Below are 20,596 nucleotides of genomic sequence, written 5' to 3'. Positions count from 1 at the left end.
TTGAGAGGTTCTTGGCCAAATCCTTTTCTCATCATACCCATATCTGTGAGAAGACTTTTTGGTGTTTTGGGAAGCAGTTAGGAAGGGACCAATGGTTATTGGTTGATGCTATGGGCTATAGCGGAATCCAGTAAGCTAGAAAATACAAAGGGTCGGCGCAATCTCGTTGAAGCAAGTAACTTGGAGGGCTTAGGTACACTAGGTAGATTAGGCTTGGAGGGTCTATTGTTGTTCATGTATCCCAACTTCATTTTCTAGTGGATTATTGACTGCTTGGAGGGCGGCGGAGAGGTTTTATGCCGAGGGCATTGGTTTCCTCTTCGATAACACATCGCTGTGTTGTCATTGTGTTTGCATCTCTTTTCCCTTAATCTTTACTATTTAATTTCTGCTGTGGTTGTGATTTTATTTGGTTTAGATTGGTTTATCAATTCTATTTTAGCTTATGTTCATATTTCGCACATACATTGTTTGATAATAAGCTTGAATTGATAATTTGTAAATTGGGGGTCTAAACGTTCAAGGGTGTTTTACACACATTTTGAACATTCAGTTTTTATGCCTTATTAGGTTCTGTATTTGGCATGCTGTTGGTCAGTTTTGTTCTATCTTTCTCTCCATTAATCTTTTGAATTATAGTTTTTTTTTTTTTTAGTTTTATTAATTTTTTTTGATATATTTTTTAGTGTTTCGGATTGTAGGGTAGAAAATTTTGGTTTTAGAAAGTTTGTTTAAAATTTAAAAGAATAATTTTCAAATTCTATATACTTTTTAATGATACACAAAATGTTATAAATAAATTCTATTAAAGAATAAATATTTTCGCTAACTTACCTTTTGAATTCCTTAGAAAATTTTCATTGTTTTCATTTTGGTATGATAGAAATTATATATATTATATTTGTGGTTGTTCCTATAATTAATGAAAATATGATTATGAAAAACATTACTTTTTATTAAATTAGTATAAATTACAAAAAATAAATTTAATGAGACCATTCTAAAAAAATTGTTACGCACAGGCGGGCGACTAGTTAAACAATAATATGTAAGAATTTTTTAGCATCTCATAAGCACTAAGCAAATATGCTTACATAAATTCATATGTTTGAGTTTGTGTGGGTTTCTATGAGAAAGGCCTTCTGCTTCCATACCTAGGAAAAAAATTGTCATGAAACTTCCCACTAATTACATTTATTAGACTATTCTACAATGTAGTATGAAAGCTCCTCATGGGTAGGGGCACTCACATTGAAAGAACAAATTCTCCTTGCTTTTCATACAACTGTTGCTGAAAACACAGAATTTCATCTTTGTATACTCACCTGATTAGTTAATACTAGTAAGTTGCCCGTGCGATGCATGGATAACATTGTAATGTTTTATGTAAATTTGTTTTTGGAAAATATTATACATATATTATAGCATATTTATTATAAAACTTTGTTAGCAATGAGTTCATCATAAAAAGTAACAATTATAAATTGTACACATATATTTATTATAATAATTTTGTTCAAGTAATGAGAAATAATTAAAACAACATTGGAGTAATATTGTATAATAAAAGTTGATAAAAGCAAATTAATTCATTCTATATTATTGATTTTTATTATGTGATGTAATAAAAAGCTTCATTACGAAATCTTTTTTTTTTTTTTTTCCTTCAATACTTTGTTATTGCGGTATGATGACGCTTGTGATCATCATCAGTTTCTCCATCTTTAACGTTTGAAGTTTGGTCTGTCCATATTTCTTCAATTTTTGAGCTTTCATCACTTTTTCCTTTTGTTGCATCATTTGTGTTAATAATTAATGAATTGGCATTGGGAGATTCTTGATTAGATCTTACAAAGTTTGGATTTTGTCACTAAGATTTTTTGTAGGTATTTGCATTTATATTAAATTGCAATGATGTGATAATTTTTTGTAAATGTTTTTATTTTTTATTTTTGTTAATTTTGAAATAGTGCAGCAAAAAGAATTAATATAGCATATTGGATTGTGTATATATTTTTTTTCTTCCATACATTTTTGTCATTTGAAGATGCATAAAAAATCTTAGTAACTATATAATTTTCAAAACCATCCTTCAGATTGAATTTATTCAAATGAAGTAGGAAAATCCATTTTTTCCCTAACTTTTTTTTTTTTTTTTTTCCAAATCACGTAGGATTCCTTCTCCAATATCAATAGTTTTACAATAATTTAAATAAGTTGTACCTCAATTTATTTTTCAGCAAAATCTCTTATAGATTTATTTAGGATTTTCTCGATATCTCGATCAAATATTACAAAATTTGTTTTGTCAGTTGCATCAAAAACTTCAATTTGAATCCTGTATCTGAAGTAGTTTGCAATTGTGTGTGTGTGTGTGTGTGTATAGTAGTTATAGTGAGATAAATATATTATAAATATTTGGAGAGTATGTAGTTAATGTGAGTGCCTCTAACTTTGGGATAGAAAGATTTGTTTTTGTTTCACATTTTGCACACCAAAATGATCCTGCTTGTGGTTTGACATTCCTTTCACAAAGTACGCACAAAATGTTATACCAATCCATTGTTGTATCAATGTTACTTATTGTTGCAATACCCTAGCAGTTCACATCTTGCAATGAACTTCGAAATTAATATGTATTTTTTTTTAATGTAAATAATATGATATATTATTATTATTTTACGTAAATGATGAATATAATTTGAAATGATTAACAAACATGTTTCGTAGGATCTCATTAAATGCATTTTATCTTTACTATTGTCTTCATATTATTTAAAGATAAATCTTCCTATGAAAATTGTTTTGAGTGTATTTTTGGTATTTCTTGTATAGGATCATGTTTGTTACCATTCCTATCATTGAATTTTTTAAAGAAAATATTAAGTTAATGGCATTTTTTGAGATAGTATATGCCATTTATTAGACTTTTTGTTATTATAAATTTCAGAAATATGCACTTGTCAGTTATTTCAACAACCTCAGGGATCTTAAGATTTATATATATTTTTGTTGCATTGATCGATGACAAAGAATTTGTCTGCATAAATTGCATAGAACATTATTAATATAAAAAGGCATATTGAATTGAAATTGGGGAAAAATGGAGGTATGATTTCATGAGAATGAGATTTTTTAGAAGTATCATCTATGCGTGGGGGAGGAAGAAGAGGGTTTGTAAGAGGGTAAGAGTTTTTGCTTTGATTTACACGTGGGGATAGTCAAACTTTGTTCATAATATGTAAGGTAATAACTGGGCTTAAGTTTTTCATAAGGTTTGATATACTTTTAAAAGGAAATTCATTTTGTAGTGAATAACATTTGGTCTAATTGTCAAGAACAACTCATGTTTGATATAATAGTAAAAAAAAGTTACTATGATCTATTGAGTAACAGTAAAAAATACTTAATAAAAAAAGGTAAAAAAATGTTAAATTTATATAATAGTAAAAATAAGTTACTATGATCTATTGGGTAATAGCAAAAAAAAACTTAATGAAATGAGGTAAAAATGGCTAAATACAATATTAGAGTGCCACATGGCAAAACTTCATGCATTTTCACATGAGGTCTTTGTTTTTATATATATTGATGTTGAGCTGTGCTCATAAGTATGTTTTTATATTTTCTATCATTTGTCATAAATCATTAATCTAGTTTGTAACTCATGCAGCGTACACCTATTGGAGAAATACAGTTTTATATTGGTGAAAATTGTTGAGCAAGGATACACATCAATATGAATAAAGCAAGTAATTAAAATCCCAATTATAATTTATTAGTTAGTAGGGGTGTTATTAATGCAAAATTTTAATATTGATTGAGTTAAAAAATGACAAGATAACCTTAGCACTATAGTTTGGTCCTTTTTGATAATTTGCATCCAAAACAACAATTTTAGACCAATGTTATTCATACGCTTCACTGAGATTTTAAAAATAAACGATGTACCTTTTTCATATTTTTACCAAATTCTTATTTTTAATTATAAAAATTAGGTTAAAATGCAAAACTCACTCTCTATGTTTCATCAAAATTCATTTCAGTCCTCTAACTTTGCTTTCGTTTATTTCAGTTCTCTAACTTTCAAATTTATTCAATTAAGGCTTTTCTTTCAACTTTTGTTATATGGTTTGGTTAATTTCCTAATTTTTTTTTAATTTTTCTTCAATTTTTTTAATTAAAAAAGTTCATTTTCAAAAATTTTTAACAAAAGTTGATGGAAATGCCTTAGGATGAATTTGGTTCAGCTTTTTAAAACTGAACTTTTTGAAAAAGTTGAGCTTTCAAAAAGTGCAGTATAAAAAAGCTGAGTGTTTGGTAAAAACTGTTAAAAAGTGCTTTTTGAAAAAGCTAAGTGTTTGGCTGGCACTTATAAAAGTGGCAGTTTGAGTGGTAAATTACCAAAAAGGACAATGTATATATAAAGTATTGTGAAAGTATTGTGAAAATACTTTCTAAAAAATTATTCTAAAAAGAATTTTCAAAGTTTCTAAAAAAATTATTTTTTTCTCACCAATATTAACTAATAATAACCTACCACTTAAGATTTATTGTGAAAAATATTGTGATAACATTTCTCAATTTTAATTTCTCATTCTTTATTTTATTTTCCCCTTATTTCTTTACTTTTTTTTTTCATCCATATTTCCTTCTTTTTTTTTTCCCTCTTTTTTTCTCCTCCACACACGTGCCCTTCTTTTTTTTTTTTTTCCTTACCACTTCCTCCAAAACATTCCAGTTTTCTTTTTCTTTTTTCCTTTTTTCCTACCACTTCCTCCAAAACGTTCCACTTTTCTTTTTCTTTTTTTTCTTCTTTCCCCTTTTTCCCTACCACTTCCTCCAGAACGTTCCAGTTTTCTTTTCTTTTTTTTCCTTCTTTCCCCTTTTCCCTACCACTTCCTCCAGAATGATCCAGTTGCTACAGAGCTCTCTTTATTATTATTATTTTTCTTCTTCCTTTCTCTCTTTTCTCTTACCACTTCATCTGCAAGTTTCTTTCCCTCTATCCCATCAAAACACACAAACTTAAAGGTCACACACACCACACCATTTGATTCTCATCAAATGAAGATAAAAGGGGAAATCCAAAAGGGAGGAATGGGTCAAATCGGTGCTTGATCTCTGCCTTCACCGCCGCCTGTCTTCCTTAACACACCTCCATCGTCTGCTGATCTGCTCTGCCTTCATCGCCGCCTGTCTTCCTCCCCACTGCTGCTTGATCTCTTCCCCACTGCCAACGACATGTGGCAGAAATGGGTCAAATCTGTTTTTTTTTTTTTTTTTGGGTTCTGATTTCATTATTGGGTTCCTTTGTAAAATTGTGTTATAAACAAAGGGATAAAATTGGGTTTTTGGGAAATTTGCGCAACGGTAACATGAATCGCACCAACGCTTTTTTTTGCAATGGAGCTTAGGCCTGCTTTCGCGAAACGTGCTTTTCCTTCACAAATGAAAACGTAACTTTTTTAGAAAACACAACTTTTAAAATTTACCAAACGCACATTTTATAAATTTGGTTTCAAAAAGCGCATTTCAGCTTCTAAAAGCTGAAACAAACGGACACTTAGTTGAATAAATATGAAACTTAAAGGAATTGAAATGAATGAAAACAAAGTTAAAGGACTCAAATGAATTCTGAAGAAATTTAGAGTGTTAGTTTTGCATTTTAGCCTAAAAATTGTGTTTTCAAAACGTAATTTCTAAAGTTATTATTCTTTTAAAACACAGTTTCTAAAACACAGCTAACCCAAATGGACCCGTAGAGCCGTATGAGGGCCATTCAAATAATTGACTCCATCATATGCTATTGCTAGCTTATGAAAATCCATCAAGTCTTGCATACAGACAAACTTAAACCAAAGAGTGGGCCATGTAAAACAATGAAGAGGCGAGGTGTGATTGTTGACCCATCATGCTAGAAGGTAAACGAACCCACCATGTTAACATTACATGACTGTTTTGGTTGGTGAGATTCCCATGCATCATGCATGGACTCACACATGCATGTTGAAGATTTTTGTAGCAAATAAGTAAAACGTGTCAGCAAATTGGTCCAACTTATGTTCTCCATCTTCAAAACAAAATGCAATCGCACTTGGAATAGGATCAATGCACAAAGTGAGTCAACATGGCCTATTGACTTTTGCTTTGCTTGGGTATTTAGAAATGAAATATTGTCGCACGACCGACCCACATACAAAATATTGTCTCGGATTTGGTGGTCTCTTAAGATGGGGACTGTAGCTGTGGGCCTGTGGCTCTTGTGGCGTTTGTTAGTACTCATGAAGAGCTACTAGTACTGAAATCTTCACGTGCACTGCGATGAAGCCTTGATGGGTCCACTGTTGCGGCTGGGTTTTAAACTGTGTTCATTAATGGCAGTAGCTTGGCTGGGAGTAGGAGTGGCGCGTATGGTGAGTGAGTAATAAAGAGACTGTGACTATTATTACCAAAAAAGAAAAATCACACAAAAACAAGAATTTTAACATGGTTTAGCTTAACGGCCTACGCCACAATGGAAATTCCTTGCCAGTTACATCTTTAATATTAAACACTTAATTTTACAATGAACCCAATTTAGGATTTATATACTAGAAAATTGTAAGCTCCAAATACTAGGGAAGTATTTTTTCCCTTCAAGTTCGGATGGAGTGTTATTTTTCCCAACTTCAAAGAAGAGGAGTGTAATTACTCTTAAAAGATATACCCGCTGTTGTAATTGATGTAACCTGTAACCATAATTGTCTCAACTGAAGGAGTAGTTGATGACCCATGCAAAGTTTAAGGATCGAGGTTCAACTTTGTAAGGTTGAATTTAATCAACCATCTTGTTAACTTTATTTCGTGCTAAATTTGCTCGTATTTTAGCAATTAGTAACCCTGTATTTAGGTAGGATTCATGTAAGGGTAGTGAGTAAAAGGGTGTGAAGAAATGCTCAAGATTCTGCAAAGATGCAGAGACTCACGGCTGGGACTTGCGGGTGACTCGCGACTGGCAAGCCGCCAACTGCAGCACACGAGTGAAGCGTGCAGAAAAGATGAACAGTCACGTCAGTTGGAGTACTACAAGACAAAAAGTCCAATCTGGCCGTTCTGTTAGCTCGCGGCTTAAACTCACAATTCAGTCAAGTTGCGAGGCCAAGTCGCCAGCCAGCTCTGTTTTGAAAAACCTGACTCTTTGCATTCCAAACACACACCACTATATATAGACCCTTATACCCATGAAATGTAGAGAGCTTCTAGAGAGAATTTTGAGAGAGAAGCCTTAGAGAAAAACAAGATCGACTCATCCACAATCTTCACATAGAGACTCTTCAAATTCCTCTACTCTCACCCTCTCCATTGTTACATCCTTGAGAGGTTCTTGGCCAAATCATTTTCTCACCATACCCATATCTATGAGAAGGCTTTTTGGTGCTTTGGGAAATAGTTAAGAAGAGACCAATTCATATTGGTTGATGCTATAGGCTATAGCGGAATCCGGTAAGCTAGAAAAGACAAAGGTTTGGCGTAACCTCGTTGGAGCAAGAAACTTGGAGGGTTTAGGTACATTGGGTAGGTTAGGCTTGGAGGGTCTATTGCTGTTCATGTATCCCAACTACATTTTCTAGTGGATTATTGACCGCTTGGAGGACGGCAGAGAGGTTTTATGTCGAGAGCTTCGGTTTCCTCTTCGATAACACATCGTGTGTTATCCTTGTGTTTGCGTCTCTCTTCCCTTAATCTTTGCCATTTAATTTCTGTTGTGGATGTGATTTTAATTGGTTTAGATTGTTTATCAATTCTGTTTTTAGCTTATGTTCATCTTCTGTACATATATTGTTTGACATTAAGCTTGAATTAATTATTTTGTATTTGGGGGTCTAAACGTTTCATAATGTTTTATATGCTATTTGAACTTTCAAACCTATTGTACAATAATCTGTGCAGGCTAGAAATGTGGCTGGTCTTAAATAAGAGATTCACCTACCACTGTTATTGATGCAACCACAATAGTCTCTACTGAAAGAGAAATTGATGGCCTAGACAAAGTTGAAGGAGGTCTAATCATCTATGACTGAAAATGTGGATTGTTTTAAATAAAAGGTACACCCACAGTTGTAATAGTCTATAGATGCAACCATCACGTCTAAACGGAAAAAGCAGTTAATATCCTAGTTTATTGCCTAGACAAAATTGAACGAGGTCTCATCTGTTTAAAAATGGGTCTGTGCAGAAATGGCACTGAATCAATAAGCCATTTATTAAGAGAGTGCCATATTGCCGTAGAATTTTGGAGGAAGATAGGAGTGCCGGCCTCTTTGATTTCCTCCTTCAACTCAAACTGGTTGGATTGGTAGAGGAACAGCATGTGCATTGCCCAAATCCAATCCCATGGAATCCCTTGGAGGAGCTTATTCCCTTTTGCTATTTTGCTGTTTGGGGGTTATGGAAACATAGGAACAGAGTAGTCTTTGAGAATACCACTCTGAATCACTCACTCCATAAGTCTTGTATTAATCTGGCAATTGAGTACTTCTTTTGTGTTGGAAAATCTGTCCAACCTCGGCAACAGGGCTGCATTCTAATAAAATGGAACAAACCCAATGTGGGCTGGCACAAGCTCAAGACAGATGGAGCATCAATGGGGAATCTAGGGAAAGCAGGAGGAGGAGGGGTCATTCGGGATCATAGAGGGAGCTGGGTTCAAGGTTTTGCTCGAAAAATTGGTATCACAACTAGTGTCATAGCTGAGTTTTGGGCACTTGGAGATGGGCTGACCATGGCTGCACAATTGGGGATAACTCTCCTAGAAATAGAAATGGATGCAAAGATTTTAGTTGATCTTGTACTCTCTAATTCGAACTCTAACAAAGAGTGCTCTCCATTGCTGAATGATTGCAGGTTCCTTCTCCGCGAATTTCAGCAAGTCAAGATGCAGCATGTCTATCGGGAAGTGGATAAAGTTGCTGATGGTCTTGCAAGGAAGGGGTGCCCGCAGCAAGCTGATTTTGTTGTTTTCACTACTCCCCATTCCCCTGACTTTAATGGCTTGTTTGGAAGTTTAGAGAGGGAGGAGAGTAGAGGGGAGTAGAGGGAAGGGGAGTAGTGGGGAGGAGAGTAGAGGAGAATGATTCACCTCCACCTTATTTGGATGTTTTTAAAATTAGTAAGGGGGAATGGAGTAATTAGCCCTTCCCCTTATGTAATTTTGTTAATATAATAAGAGTAAATTAGGTAATTTACTTTGTCAATAGTTTATGTACTCTACTCCCCCTCCAAATCTCTTCAATTTGGGGGAATTAAAATTGGGGGGGCTAGAGGGAGTCCAAACCCCTCCAAACTCCTCCAAACCTCTCCCCCTCATTCTTTAAAAAACTTCCAAATAAGGTAATTGCTTTACTCTCCCTCCCTCTACTCTACTCCCCTTCATTTTTTAAACATCCAAACATGCCATAACTCTTTAGTTATGTTTGATGTTAATGGTTTGTACTCTCTAAGGCGGTCTGCCAATGTTGTAATTGCTATGGACAGCTAGTTGTTTTATTGCAATCTTCTTTTAACCCAACCAAAAAAAAAAAAAAATGGGGATAATATTTTAAATTGCCATGTATAAAAATTATATAAAATATTCAAAATATGTTAAAATAATAACACAAAATAATGTTGCGATAACATAAATAGTTTTTTGTTGAATTAAAATAATACGAAAATAAAGGGATAAGGTTTTTTTTTTTCTTTCTAAATTCTCGAGGGGATAAAGAATTTAATCTATAGCGTAATTGTCATAGAGATTAGTTGAAAGTAACAAATTCATCATGAAGAGCGAAAATTTAAAATTGCACACACATATCCATTATTCTTCCCTTAAAGTTTAGAGGAATTAGGGGATTAAAAAAAAAGAAAACCTAGGAATATTGTAGTTTAAATAATTTATTCCATATTAAAATTCCACACACATATCCATTATTCTTTTCCCTTAAAGTATAGAGGAATTAGGCGATTTTTTTTTTTTTTTTTTTTTTTTTTTTTTTTTTTTTTTTTTTTCCTAGGAATATTGTAGTTTAAATAATTTATTCCATATTTTTTACGTTTATTTTTAGAAAGTTTTAACCTATAGCATCCGTTCCTGATGATAGTCTTTATCATCAGACTAAGACACCAATCAGTTTTTGGTATAGACGGGAATTAAACCCCAAATCTCTTATACAACTATCAGAGACTTTATCAATTGAGCTAACTGTAACCCACATTATTTATGCATATTAAGTTGTGTAATAAGTTGTTTGTTCGATTATTAATGATATTTATTCCATATTAAATCTATTTTTAGTTTTTGTTTCTTTATTGCATTGGAGCTAGCATAAGATTTTTATGATATTATATTAATGTTTAGTTGACTTATGAAAATATCATAAAATTTTTATGATATTACGTTTATGTTATTAGAGTATGATAGTGGTGGGTTAAATGAAATATTCTTCTAATAAAATTTTAACATGATATTTACGTATTTTGCCATGAAATATGCATATTTCATTGTTCATGTATATTTTGAAATATTAAAATATTTTTATTAAAAAAAAATTCAGTTCTCAACTTAGGATTGTGTATAAAAGTATGTTGAATACATCTAGCATTTTCAAAGACAACTTAATTATTTCCCCTGTTTGTCAATACTTTCAAAGACAATAAAGCCAGTACTATTATTTTGATAAGAGTAAGTATGTGTTTGGCAAAAATTAAAAAGTCAGCTTATTTTATTATTTAGTTTAGTTTTGCTACTCATTCTAAAAAAGAAAAAAAAAATTATTTTTGCTACTATTCATGGGTCTCACTGCATTTTTTGGTACTATTCATAAGTTCCACTCTACTATTTCAACTAACTTCTACCTTTATCAATAGTACTTTCAATAAAAAGTTTTTAATTTCAGTAAAATAAGCGGATCCTAAACAGACCCTAAAACCAGTAATTTAAAATGCTCTAACATGTCACCAGGTGACCACTTTGCTAAGATAACAATTTAAAAATTCATTAAAAAAAAGTACTATATAATTCGGGAAATGTAATCCATTAACGTTGCCAGTTGGTCATAAAAAGCTGAATTGGAGAAAGTGAAAAATCACAGGCATACTTGCTAAGCTATTCCACTACTTCAGTTTCTCCTAATTATTTTGTTTTGTCAATCACTATCTGTTTTCTTTCTTGTATTGTCATTTGTCAATACAACTTTCAATCTCCACGTATGGCTGATGCACTACTTACTGATGTCTTGAAGCAGTTGGGCTCAATCGCTGCTCAGCAGGCTCAACATGAGATAAAGTTGATTGTGGGTGTTGACGAAGTCCAAAATCTTCAACACAGTTTCACAATGGTCCAGGCGATGCTCAACAATGCTGTGGAAAGACAATTCATGGACTCAGCTGTGAAGCTTTGGTTTGGTCAGCTCAAAGATGCATACTACATGGTGGATGACGTGTTGGATAGCTGGAATACTGCAAGAACCAAATCACAAATTCAAACAGAAGAAGCGGCTGCTGATAGTAACACTCTTGCCCTGAAGAAGAAGGTATGCCCATTCTACCCCTCTCTATGACGCTGTTTTCGTCAAGCTGATAACCTTTCTCTACGTCATGAGATTGGTCACAATATAGAAAAACTGAATGAAACATTAGATAAGATTCTCAATGATAAAGGGAAGTATGGGTTTGACTTGAGTAGGCAAATACCTGTACAAGTTCAACGACCAAAAACTACCTCAGATGATGTTGATGAGTCTGATATTACTGGTCGTAATAAGGATATCGATGAACTACTCCACAACCTATTAGAAAAGGGTAGTCAGGAAGATAGAAACCCTTTCGTCATCTCCTTAGTGGGTATGGGTGGTATTGGAAAATCAACTCTTGCCCAACTAGCATTTTTGGAGAAGCATGAAGAACAACCTAACCAGCTAGAAGACCTTGGCAAACAAATCGCAAATAGGTGTAAAGGCTTGCCACTTGCTGCAAAGACTCTAGGGAGTTTTATGCTTTTCAAAAGAAGTAGAGAAGACTGGGAGGGAGTGTTGCATGGTAATTTGTGGAAACTAGAAGACGTTAAAAAAGATCTTTTTGCAACATTATTATTGAGTTTCTATGATTTGCCCTTACCATTGAAACATTGTTTTTTATATTGTGTTGTCTTTCCGAAAGATTATATCTTTTCTAGAGATCACTTGGTCATCCTATGGATGGCACAGGGATATTTCGAGTCAATGGAAAATATAAAAATAGAAGTCATAGCAAAAGAATGCTTTGAAAATTTAGCCATATGCTCTTTCTTCCAAGATTTTGAGAAAGATATGGTTGTTGACAAGATAATAAGGTGCAAAATGCATGATATAGTGCATGACTTTGCCCAATCAATCACAAAAAATGAATGCTTTGAAATCCATGGTGATAAGAAAATTGTGATAGATTGTAAAAGTGCTTGTCATTTACATTTGAAAATTTCAAAAGAAATGCAATGTCTTGAACTCGTCTACCGTACAAAAAATTTACGCACTCTCTTTCTTCTTTCTCATGAAGAGGATTATGATTTTAACATGCTCTTGTTCAACTCATTCCAACATTTTAGATGTTTACGAATACTAATTTTGGATTGTCCAATTAAGAAACTTCCTGATACGGTGGAAAATTTGATACATTTATGGTGTCTCTTTTTGTCTAATGATGTTCGTATAGAAGAATTGCCCGAAACTGTTTGTAATCTTTGTAATTTACAAACTTGAGTATCAAGAATGTTCATAAATTCAAAAATATTCCTGATTTCAAGAAATTACCACAAGGAATGAGTAAACTAATTAACTTAAGACATCTTAGATTTTCTATTTTCAAAGATTATTTGGGGATTGGAGTAGTATTTCCAAAAGGGATGAGAAATTGTCTTGTCTTAGAACATTAAGTGATTTCAACATAGGTGGTAAGGATGATGGAGAAGTATGTAAACTTCGAGAATTAAAAAATTTGAATCAACTTCAAGGAAGTCTTAGAATATATGGGTTGAGAAATGTGGTAGATGTAGATGAGGCCCAAATTGCAGAGTTGAAGAAAAAGACACATCTAAGCCGTTTAGTACTGCATTTTGGTGACGGCGAAGATCAAATTGAAATGACAGAGGCAGAGGCAAGGGAAGAGAATGAAGGAAGAATAGAGAATGATGTATCAGTTTTGAATGCCTTAGAGCCACCTATGAACTTGGAATATTTAATAATTGGATACTACATGGGCAGAATGTATCTTAATTGGTTGATGTCCTTAACCATATTGAGAAGGCTTTATCTCTGTTATTCTCCAAACCTAGAGCATTTGGCTCCTTTGGGGAAGCTACTGTTCCTCAAATCCTTTTATATATGGGGTGCGGCTAGTGTGAAAAAGGTGGGAGGTGAATTTTTGGGAATAGAAGAATCCAAAAACAAAAACAAGAAAGACATATTCCCAAACTTGAAATTTCTTGAATTTGCAAGACTGGTAAACTGGGAAGAATGGATTGGGATTGAGGGAACAAGAGAAGAAGAAGAAGCTAAAGAAACAGATAATGGTTTTGTTACAAATCCAATAATAAAAATAATGCCACGTCTTCATTCCTTGACAATTATGAACTGCAATAATCTAAAGTCACTTCCAGACTTCTTGCGTGCTACTTCTTTAATGAACGAATTGGTGATCATTCGCTGCCCACTCCTCGAAAAACGTTGCAATAGATGCACAGGAGAGGACTGGTTCAAGATTTCTCACATCCCAAATATCAAAATTAATCTCTACTATGTGCAAAGAGACGGTCAACTCCTATAGCAGTTTGATTCTAACAGTGATTTAGAGGTAACTCTCCTTCCTTCCTTCCTTTGTCTTCTTCTTTTTTAATTTTGCAAATATATCAATCAATTATATATAAATAAAGGATTGGATTGTGCAAATAATCAAAGTTTAGTTAACTCACAACTCTCATATGCCCATTATTTTCAAATCTAATATAAATATATAACATATTATTATTAATATTAATAAGTTTAAGAATTTTGTTAGATTTGCCAAAAATCACAAACAAATTTTCCTCAATCATATTCAATCTCATATGCCCATTATTAGCAAATCTAATATACGTATTCAACTGAAAATCAATTTGGCTTAAATTGATTTTCTTTTTGTAGGGTTTTGATCCTTGTTGGCGTAATCTCTTAAAGGTCGGGTTTTGATTAAATTTGTATTTATATGAGCCTTTTGTTGATTTTGAGTATTGAGACTAATCTAACATATCTCATTTGCTTTTTGTTGGGGTATGCATGTAGATGGATGATGATCAAGACAGTGACTCTAGGGAAGAAATCAATCACGAAGATGATTTGATTGAGGTGAAAGAGACTGAGGACAGTAATCATGAGGAAGATGGGGCTGAGTATAAGAACAATGAAGAAGTGGGAGTAGACAATGATGAGAGAGTGATTTGCAGACCTGATCATCACCAGGCGATTGACATGCATAGAACAAGATGGATACATATTATGAGAAAAAGAAGGAGAGGTGAGATTCCCTTTTTAATTTCTTAAACATTATCTTTAAATCTATATTTATATTTCTACTTTATGCCTCTTATTTCTAGTCACCATTAATATTTCTATCTTGGATTAATTAATTGAATCCCATTGTGTGTTTAGATTAATGATTATAGTTGTAAAAACTATTTTTAATGTTTAGCTATAAGTATAGTTTCTTCAAATGATGATGGCAAGAATGATTGCCAGTCATAGTACGTGTGGAGTTCGTGTGTTGATTCTGGCTGAGCACATCCATCTTGTAATTTCGTCCCCTGGTCAATTTTTGTGTTCTCGGTAAAGTATCTTTCTTCTTTTTGAAGTGTTTCCATGCGTTAAAGTATGTTACCCTTAGCTGAGATGTGGGGTGTTGCTTGATTGCAGAGTCACCTTTTATCTTGAAGGAGTTGGTGGACTAACATTGTGAAAGACTGAAAGAAAATGGGGACATGGTTATAGCTATAGTTGAAAGTGCGGAAAAAATTTCAGAAATCATGCATACAAAAGAATAGCAGGATGTGAGTATGTAGATATCTCAGGGGATTAAGGTATAGTTAGTGGCAGAGTCAGGAATTTGTCATTATAGGAACTCATTTGTCAATGGTTTATTGAGTTCTTAAAGGTTTTACCTTTTAGGCACTCATTGTCAATGGTTTTTAAGCTAGTTTTATTGTAAATTGCTGTCTAAAGATGTCTGCAATGGCGGTAATGAACTTGGAGATTGTGTTTTCAATAACTTTAGAGGCACAAAGTGTTTTACAACCGGTAGGTAAAAAACGTAATGTTAGTAGTTGGCCCAAATCAGAATTGTCAACTTAATTATTGTGAAATTATGCTCATAGCATTACTTTTGTGTTTTTTTTTTAATACACCCTTCACCTAAAAAAAAAAAAAGGAAAAAATAAAATAAAATTCTTCGAGATGTATGTGCCTTTTTTTTTACTGTATAAAAAAAATCAAATGACAAAAGAACTGTACAAGATATTCAGAGACAGAACTTAAAAAACCTCTCTACTTGGAAGCAAGGGAAAAAGAGGCCCGAGAGGGATAGAAGAAGGGGATAAAAAACCTCTCTACTTAGAGCTTACCTCCCTTGGGTCAATCCATCCAAAATCAGATGCTAAGCTCAATCTGTTTGCCCCTTCTACATATCTATCTGGAATCATATGTTCAATTTAATGTTGTTTCTGAACTCAAAGAGCCTCAAAAACCTGCTAATTTTAGCACCAACGTTTGATACTTAATTTTGATATCATATGTTTCTTTCGGACAAGTTTAAGCTATAGATTTTAAGCTTTAGGCCTTTTTTTTATCACTATGAGTATCAAATTTAGGATGTTGGTTTGTGGACGAGCACATTAAAGATAGATGCAGCTGTAAAAGATATGTTTCATAGTCTTCAAGATATGAAGAAGTTTTGCTGATAAATAAAATGACTATGGTTACGGTGGAAAGTTAGTTTTTAACTACAAATCAGAGGTTTGCTAAACTGAGCGGTCTGTTGTTTGTTTGTATTTCTATGAGTTTGCTGTTTTTTCTCATGTAAGGTTGTGACTTTGCTTTTCACTGTGTTCTTTCTATAATTTTGTGTTTGTAATAGGAAAATATTTGCTTATCAAACGCTAGGAGAGTTTCTTTCGAGTGTGTGGGGGAGATTGTGAGACAGACTGAGATAGAGATGGGGAAAAACTTTGGCTGTGTTTTTTTAATGTCCATCACCAACATCAGCTCCAGCACCAGCTTGTTTGTTTTCTTCTTTGGCCAACCCAACTTAAACCCCAAATATCACTTTGTAAGTTTGGCTTCAACTTTTTCTTTGTTTCATATTGAATTTTTGGCTTCAACTTAGATTCATATATGTAGCTATGCTAGCAATAAGACTCCGTTCAACATCATGAATGTATTATGTCATGGATGTCAAGAAGAAATAAGGTCAAGCAGTGACACATAAATAGGAAACTACGCAATGGGCATTATGCATATCTTAACTAAGTTGCACGGACACGAACACGGAGATACGGCAATTTTTGAAAAATAAGGACATGACACGGAAATTAAATAATTAATTAAATTTTATATTTAGGCATATTTTTTAATATTTTTAGACATAAAATACATTTAATTCTAGAATTCAAACTATGTAAGAACTATAAATAAATAAACTAACACCCAAAGTAGTACAATAATACACATAAAATGTTTAGTAAAATCACCTACAATATTTAACTTTAATAAATAAAGAAAACTATAGCAGGACACACAAAAACAAAAATCACTAAATTCATAATAAACATTATAATTTATAAGGCAAAACAAAAGGTTGAGTAAAGAAACAAAAAAAAAAAAAAATCATAATAAAAAGTATAACACAATGACAGTGAGAGTAGGATTTAAAAAAAAAAAAAAAAAAATGCTTTATAACTTATAACTTATAAGTGAGTAACAGTACACCCATTCACCAAAATATTTGAAAGAAAAAAAAAAAAAAAAGAGAGAGAGAGAGAGAAGAGAAGAGGTCAAACCTGTTGTCCACACCGAGAGAGAGAGAGATCGGAAGGGACAGGGCATGGTGTCGACGTCTATGGAGCTCGCCGATCGGCCTGATCTAGCTCCGGCGAGGGCAACGGCAGCGGGTAGAGGGACGGTGAATTAAGAACTTGAGATGTGGGTTTCAACTTTCAGTCTAATGACTTCTCAGACTCAATTTTTTTTTTTTTTTTAGGGTATATCACAAAATCAATGGTATTGGTAAGTCCATCTATCAAAATCTGTGATTTTTTTTTTCACTGTTGGCATGTTGGACGTGTCGGAGCCGTGTTGGAGAAGTGAAAAAAAAAAAAGACACTCAGACACTGGAGTCCAGCGAGTCGTACCCGTTCTGATGTTCAACACGTGTTAGACACCGACACGTCGCCAAAAATGGCGTGTCCATGCAACCTAGATCTTAAGTACCTCTTTCCATATGTTTTCATGTTTGATTGTTAATGACTAGTTATAAGGTTATCATTATAGGGACTGGTATTGATTTCCGATATTGTAACAGCAAAATTTATATGTACAAGTATATGCTTTTGTTAAATTTCAAATTTCTGATCATTAATCACCTAAGATAATATTTCATGTGAAAGAAGTGCTAGTGTTAATAAGGTTCAATCCCCCTTGGTGATTCCCCTAACAGTTTTGGAGGCTTTAACTATATGATGACATGCCAAAATCAAACATATCAATTGGAGCATCTAATTCATTTCTTGGCCTATAAAGAACCATGCTTTCTGAGCTTCTCATTAACTGGACAATCTATGCAAATAAGGTAACATATTCTTTTGGCTCTCATGTCTTTGGTTGGTAAAAGTCACAGTCTGAGAATCAAAGCTAATCTGATTAACCTAAACTTATATGCTCTTAGTTTGTAAGAATAGGTATTGACTCCTAAATATTTAGTGTGCAGCACTTGTAACTTGTAACTTGTAACTCTCATGCTCATTATTGCCATAAATTTGGCCCTTGGATTTCTACCTCGTGTGGATGATTCTGCTCATATTGGAGGATTACTGTCAGGATTTTCTCCTTTGCTTCATTCTTTTAATCTACAAATCTTCATGTGTCAGCATAAAAAGTAAATCAGAAATCCAAGCGCAAGTGCTATCAAATACCTATTATAGGATTACAGCTTTAGTCCTCTTAATTCATGGGTAATTAACTTGAACTTTCTCTACATTCTCAACTTCTAGTTTAATTATTTGCTATGGAAAAATGATCCAGCCTTGGCTAACCTTTTTCTTTTGTTTTGAGCTTATTAACGGTCGGAAGTCATATAGCCATATATAGTCTACCTTTCTAGAGCATCAAGCAGCTGAATGATTGTGTTCGTCTATTTGCCTACCTTCAAGCTTTGCAAGTAACAAAACAACTTTTCTAGGGATGCATACACCTCCCATTGCAGTCTTTTAAAGCTGGTCAGCTTGCAGATTGTGTAGCCACTTCTTTCATACTCATGGCCTGCAGGGTACCTAACCATTAGTATTGCACAATTGCATTGTACAAACACTAGGGATTGCACATTTTTATTTACATTATTATGCCATTCTCATAATATTTTTAAAGTATTTTTCATGTGTACTATTTTCACACTAAGCTACATTGTATTTCTACAAAATTTAATGCAACACAAATGCTAAATGTCTCTTTTAGATTTCTACTGCCTAGTGCTTCCATGCTTTGGAAACCTAAAGATTTTCTAGCTGATTGCTAAATGGGGAACGATACACAATATATAGTCCAATCAGAGTCCACTCACATAGGCTTAATTTATGCAGTAATCTTCAAATCAAAAGTACGAGTTGACATTAGAACATAACCATTAATAGAGGAAATTCAATTAATTTTGAAACAAGAGGTATAGAAAAAGTCATGTTTCTTTAGCAATTTTATGAAACAAAGTCTAACAAGATACATAGCTACAATAGTACAATTAACACTAAATAAACTGTGTATTACACGTGAAACAAGAACTTCGAGACAAGGTCACTTTGCAAGAAATAGAAGTGGTATCAACTAAATCATAACAAAAGAGAAATGTCCTTTTTTTTAAAATTTAATTTTTCAAAAAAATTTATTTGTTTAATTTAAGGAATGTAGTATATATTTAGTTATTTACCCCAAGGCCACCACTTTTTTTTTTTGGGCGAATGAATTACTTTCTTAGCAAAGTATTAAATAACGGTTAATAGTTTTTTTTTTTTTTTTTTTTTTTGGAGAATAAATAACTGTTAATAGTTAATACCCTCTCCCTGTGTGTTTCTCTTTTAAAAAAATTTCAATTAATGCCCATTTTTACAAGGCCTAAATGGATAAGCCCAGTTATTATGGACCCATTATTATATTATTTANTATTATATTATTTTTTTATTATGTGGCCTAAATCCATGAAAAAGGGGCAAACTTCTATTGGTTTGTTTTTGGACTCAAGTTCATATAAAGAAATATTTTCTACAATATTTGCTACATCTGGTGGGTGGAGAACCAAAACACAAAAAGAGTCTATAAGAGCTTACATGTGCAAATTATTAATGTTGTTTACTAGAAAAGGGAAATATAACTATATAAGTGTAGTTTGCATGCATTGTCAATTGATAGAATCATTTAGGTTTCAAACTAAAAGTTTCCATAGTTGCAACAATTAACATAATCAAATTGCTCATAAATATTGTTTTTTCTATTTTCTCCCCTTCTTTTGTCCTGAATCCCTAACCTTGTTTTTAAAATTTTGCAATCTAAACCTATTGGAGAAGTACATTTTATACTAGTGAAAATTGTTAAGCAAGGCTGCTCCCCAGAAAGCCTTGTCTTACAATTTGGCACAAAATAGCTAATTGATGAAGCTCCACAGGCAAAGCTCGATAACGAAGCTCCCTTTGTTATTTGTCCTGAATCATTGACCTTGTTTATAAAACTCTATGCGCAGATCATGGATGCAACAAAAACTGATAGATGATGCTCCATTCAACATGATGAATGTAGCATGTCATGGATGTCAAGCAGTTATGCATGAACAGGAAACTAAGCAATTACCTTTATATGTATCTGTAAATTATTCTTTTCAAATTTTTATTTTGAATGTGAATGACGTTTATCTCCATCTAAGCAGATGCTTGTGTTTATGGCAAAATTGATTTGTATAAGCAGAATGCTTTTGTTAAATTTCACTTTTCTGATGATTAATATCCTAAGATTGTTTTTTTCTTTTCTTTTTTTGATAGTATTGCAGCTGAAAGAAGTGTTTGTATTAATAATCATCAATAAGCAAGTTGCATGGTTCATGTTTGTTGTGCTTCTGTGTGGACTTGCAAAGCTTGTACAACTAAAATTCAAGTGCTGTTGGTGCCGCTTCCCATAAGATTTAGATAGGGACCAGTCAGCATGGTTGATGAGAAATTGATGCCCTTCAATTTTAATTTGTCATTGTGATCACTCGGCCCCAGCATGCTTTTGTTGTAAATGTATGTTAAAAGAACATTAGTGCATAACTAAGTGAAATAATC

This window comes from Quercus suber, unplaced genomic scaffold, assembly GCF_002906115.3.
Source record: "Quercus suber isolate HL8 unplaced genomic scaffold, Cork oak 2.0 scaffold_100, whole genome shotgun sequence".
NCBI lineage: Eukaryota > Viridiplantae > Streptophyta > Magnoliopsida > Fagales > Fagaceae > Quercus > Quercus suber.
The sequence above is the reverse complement of the archived record's forward strand: the minus strand, read 5'-3'. Positions refer to the sequence as shown.